The sequence below is a fragment of the Nicotiana tomentosiformis genome, chromosome 9 (genome assembly GCF_000390325.3).
Source record: "Nicotiana tomentosiformis chromosome 9, ASM39032v3, whole genome shotgun sequence".
NCBI classification, from domain to species: Eukaryota; Viridiplantae; Streptophyta; class Magnoliopsida; order Solanales; family Solanaceae; genus Nicotiana; species Nicotiana tomentosiformis.
Genome location: NC_090820.1, coordinates 43,022,650 through 43,028,225, shown reverse-complemented (window position 1 = coordinate 43,028,225; position 5,576 = coordinate 43,022,650). Strand labels below are relative to the sequence as shown.

General features: G+C 38.1%; 1 pseudogene; it reads left to right on the top strand.

The window, feature by feature from the left end:
- The first annotated feature begins 495 nt into the window (after nucleotides 1-495).
- Nucleotides 496-4,471, top strand: LOC104087919 (amine oxidase [copper-containing] alpha 3, peroxisomal-like; annotated as a pseudogene).
- The last annotated feature ends 1,105 nt before the right edge of the window (nucleotides 4,472-5,576 follow it).

Here is a 5,576-nt window from a genome sequence, read left to right as displayed (position 1 = left end):
CAAACTATGCACACACGTAGTAACAACTATGCCTCAACTTCAAGTAAATTCGATTAAGTTATATGAATTCTCACTGTTCCTATCGTTCAATTTAAACCTGTCTAACAAAGATTGAGACAAATAATAGTGAATTTACTTGAATGATTTGGCACTTACATAAAGACTCAAATTTGCGAAATATATTTCAAGAAATATCCCAAGAAATCTAAGAAGTGAGGCAGATCTAGTATGCTTTAGTTCAAATTGTTACAAGAAGTACTTAGCAGCATATTGCACATTTTTCACACACCACTCTCAAATTTACTAACTTAAAATAAATACTTAAGCTTACAGCTATCTACACATCTATATTGAATAGACTCTCCAAAATGATGCCGCACCCGTGTCGGATCCTCCAAAATTACACTATTTTTGAAGGATTCGACACGCACCCAGCAACATTTTCGGAGAGTTCGAGCAACATAGCTACACATGGCTCTTTTGTTTCTCACTTGTTGCTTTATGCGTTGAGGTCCCAAAATCACAACTATTTGTAGGAATCTTGACTTGACAGAGGCCTCAAAGACAAGTCAAGGTGCTGCAGGATTCTGTCTACAATATCATTTAGTATATGTGGCTGCTGAATTTTCATTTGATTTTCCTTTTTTTATTTTAACATCAAAAAATCATCAGAATACTCATAAACCATATCAACTGTAGGATTCATGTCTTTCCTGAGATTCTCAAGTTACAACTTTCTAATAGCAAGAATAATGCTTTTATTCTTCAAGATTTCCCTCATCTTCTTCTTTTTCTTCTTTGTTAATACAGCAACATCATCCCTTGATTACCACCACCCACTGGACCCTCTCAATCAATCTGAACTCAATAAGTTAAAAACCATAGTCAAAAAGTCCACTTTTCCCCTTAATGTAACCTTTCATTATGTAGGCCTAAATGAACCAGAGAAACCATTAGTCCTTTCATGGACCTACCTCGCCAAGCTATTGTTATCGCTAGAATTGATAAAAAAACCCACATGAAATCATGATAGACTTATCGAGTGTTTCAGTTTTATCAGATAAAATCTATGATGGACATGGTTACCCTATGCTTACCTTTCAAGAACAGGAAGCTGCTAACAAGTTACCATTTATATCCTCCATTAAAAAGAGAGGGCTAAAGCTAAAAGAGGTGGTGTGCCAATGTTCCGCTGTTGGATGGTATGGAGAGAAAAGGAAGCGCAGTAACAGAATGGTTAAAGTCATGTGCTATTACTTAGATGGCACAATTAATCTATATATTGAGGAATTACAATAACTGTTGCTCTTGATCAGATGAAAATTGTGAGGTACCTTGATCGTTTGATGGTCCCGGTTCCCAAAGCTACTGGGACCGATTACATGGAACCAAAACAAAGGCCTCACTCCAACTTGCAATGAGATGGAATAAAAATAGTGCAGCCAAATGGACCAAGTTTTACTCTAGATGGAAACATAGTGAGGTAAAGATTAGATTCATTAGAAGAAACGCCTTGATATATTATGCTTTTAAAGAAAACAAAATGCTGAATAGCTTTTAATGATAAACCAAAGCATTGCTGAAGAATGACATGTTTTTTCCTGAATTTAGGTGGGCTGATTGGAAGTTTCATGTAGCTTATGATATGAGAGCAGGAATAATCATATCAGTAGCATCAATCTTCGATGCTGAAAAGGAAGAATTTAGGAGTGTCGTGTATAGAGGATTTGTGTCAGAAGTCTTTGTGCCATACATGGACCTGACTGAAGATTGGCACTATAGGACCTATTTCGATGAAGGCGAATATGGATTGGGTCTTTGTGCTGTGGAGCTTCAAGCTAAGCATCAAAGGACTGCCCAGAAAATGCAAAGTTTATTGATGGCTATTTCATCTGGCAAGATGGTACTCCAGGGAAAATGCCTAACGGTAATTTATATATTTGAACGTTATGTTGGAGATATCATGTGGTGCCATACAGAACTTGGGATTCCAGGAAAAGTGGTAACTTAGCATAATATATAAGGTTCTTACTTCTTGCTTAAAATACTTTTGGGGTCACTTTTGTTCCTTCATTTGAAATATTTCAACTGCAGATAACAGAAGTTAGACCAGAGGTGAGCCTGGTGGTGAGAATGGTATCAACTCTAGGGGATTATGATTACATTACTGATTATGAATTCAGGCAAAGTGGAAGCATCAAAGTCACTGTAAGTTACATTACTGATCATGAGGAGTATTTGTGATTTTTGAAGAAAATTGTTTGAGTAGCTTACATTAAATACCAATTGTTGTTTAGAAATAATGTTAAAGTACATCCAAAATCATTATCACAGGTTGCCTTAACTGGTATACTTGAAGCAAGGGGGTCGATATACACTCACAACGACCAGATAAAGGAAGAAGTCCATGGTACACTAATAGCAGAAAACACCTTAGGCACATATCATGATCATTTCTTAACCTTTTACCTTAAGCTAGACGTGGACGATCATGAAAATTCCTTTGTCAAAAATAACTTAAAAACTAACTGCGTGATCAACAGAAGTTCACCAAGAAAGAGTTATTGGACAGTTGTTAGTGAAACAGCTAAAACAGAATCTGATGCGAGGATTAAGCTAGGGTCAGGAGCCTCTGAAATGGTAGTGGTGAACCCAAACAAGAAAACTAAGCTTGGGAATAAAATAGGCTACTGTCTAATCCCAGGATCTGCAACAGGTCCCTTGTTAAGTGATGTTGATTACCCACAAATCCGTGGAGGTTTTACGAAGTACAATGTGTGGGTGACACCTTATAACAAGTCTGAGAAATGGGCTGGAGGACTATATACTGATCAAAGCCAAGGGGATGATACACTAGCCATGCGGAGCCTGAGGTAATGTAATAGATTATTCTTCTGAAGTGCAGCATTTAGTTTAAGGTAAATGGATCAGATTGATTAAAGAAGTTGCAATTTTCTTTTATTATGTTATATGTAGGGATAGGGAAATTGAGAACAAGGACATCGTATTATGGTACACATTAGGTGTTCATCATGTACCAAAGCAGGAAGATTTTCCAGTTATGCCAACATTAAGTACTGGTTTTGAACCTAGGCCTGCTAGTTTCTTTCAGCATAATCCAGTTCTTTATTAAGTCTCTTAAAGAGGTCAACTGGCCAAATTTGTACCATGTCTTCATTTATGAAAAATTTCCATTATTATTATTAATAATAAAGAAAGCCAGCTCTTGTCATAGTTGAAAACTTGTACCAATAGCATTTGTATTTGGTGTCTCATCTACTCAATGGTATTTCAAAACTAGGGGAAGGGGAGCGGTGGTTGTTCACCCAGAATTCAGTCTGCATAGTGAAGGTAAAAGGTTAGTAAAAGCCTTAAGACATTGGTTATGGTGGTTTCTGAAGTAGAGGCAAGTACGATTACTAGATCCAAGTTTCACGATTCGCTTCAATGGATTGCTCTCATACTATACTGCAACTTTTTAGTGTCTTGGGACATGCATGAGGCCGAATGATAAGAACAGAGCAATAACTGAGGGAATATATATATATATATATATCCCAAAAATGATCCAAAATATGATCAAAGGTAGGATGCAGCACGCAAAGATAAGTTTATGTAGTGACTTTTTTGCAAGATTTGGAATTGTGAGACAGAGCTCAGTGACTCATCCTTGTACCAAGCTAACTTGTTTGATTCAGAGCTCTACATTTGGATGGAAATTAACTCATCATTAAGTGGAAAGGAACCCTTTGAAGTCCCTTTCTTCATGACTGAACATCATCCAAACATAGTAACAAATAATTATGAATACTAAACTACTCAACAAATTTTTAGGTGATGCAGAGGTTCACTAGCAAAATAATTATTGGATTGTCTAAAATAAGCTCGTCTACAAGGATTTCTCACCAGTAAGTCCTTTTAAGTAGGACTGACAGACACTTACAATGATTATTTGCAAGGACATTTATTACGGATGTTTATTCCAAATTTATTAATCGCTTGTTTTCGATTCAACAGTTGCCAAGTCCATCTTCAACACCCTTTTAACAATATCAATATGGCCAATATGTTTAGGTATATAAATAAGACGCTGCTATCTTTTATAGTTGCTGATATAACCGAAAGTTAGTAAACAACCTATCAAAGAAGACGTTTTGACATAATCGGGTTTCAAGAACGCCAATGTTGGAAAAAGTAGATTACCAAAGAATAAAACAGAGTTGAGGTTGTTTTTTTGTCTCACGGGCAAGTTACGTGGCTTCGTCCGTTACTTTTAGATGTTGGGTATCTTCCGGCCAGCTGGACTATTTGCCCTGAAGATTCGCAAACTTAGTGGACAAGTATTGCTCGGGGTTATATTTACGTAACGGCCCAACCGGTCGTTTTGAATATTTGCATCCCGTTCAGTAGTTTGAAGTCTTGAGTAGCTCCGTATGATATTTTATGACTTGTGTGAATCGTCGGTTTTGATTTTCAGGTATTCGAGATTACTTTGGAAGAATGATTTTCAAGTTTGAAGTTTTAAGTTGGAAGAGTTGACCAAGTTTGACTTTTGTGTATTTGACCCCGAATCAGAGTTTTGATGGTTCCGCTAGGTCCGGGTGGTGATTTTGGACTTGGGCGTATGCACGGATTTGCATTTGGATGTTTCTAGAAGGTTTCCGCGCTATTTGGCGAAAGTTGGCAATTTGAAGGTTTTGAATGTTCATAAGTTTGACCGGGAGTTGACTTTGATGATACCGGGTTCGGATTATGATTCCGGGAATTGAAATAGATTCGTTATGTCATTTGGGACTTGTGTGCAAAATTTGAGATCATTCGAGGTTGGTTTGATATGGTTCGACACGAGTTTAGGAAGTTGAAGGTTCAAAAGTTCATTAAGTTCGATTTGAGGTGCGATTCGTGGTTTTGATGTTGTTGCGGGTGATTTGAGGCCTCGAATAAGCCCGTGTTATGTTTTGGGACTTATTGGTATGTTCGGACGGGCTCCCTAGGGGTTTGGGTGAGATGCTGACGTGTTTCAGATCATTTTTTATTCATGTGTGATGGCTGGTCTTTGTTGGATCTGGTGTGGTCGCACCTGCGGTGTAATTAGCGCAGGTGCGGTGGCCGCAGAAGCGTAGCAAGGATGGATGAGGGAAGACCACAGAAGCGGATAGATGGGCGCATCTGCGTGTCCGCATGAGCGGGAGTATGATTGCAAAAGCGGATGTCAGCTTGGTTGGGAGTTTGCGCAGAAGCAGAACATTGTCCGCAGGTGCGAGAGGTCGGCTATTAGTGGTCTCCGCAGAAGCGGAGCTTGTGTCATAGAAGTGACGCCGCAGAAACGGCTAATATTTTCGCAGATGCGAAGGTGCCTGGGTAGAAGCTATATTATCGAGGGTTTGATTATTTTATTCACGTTTTGAGTTAGGGAGTTCGGATTTTGGCGCTTTTTGAAAGCGATTTTCATCATATGAATTGGGGTAAATGTTTTCTACTCGGCTTTTATTATATTTCATGAATCTATCTTCGATTTTGGCATAATTATGAATTTTAAAGAGAAATTGAGGGTTTTTGTCTAAACTTTCCTAAAG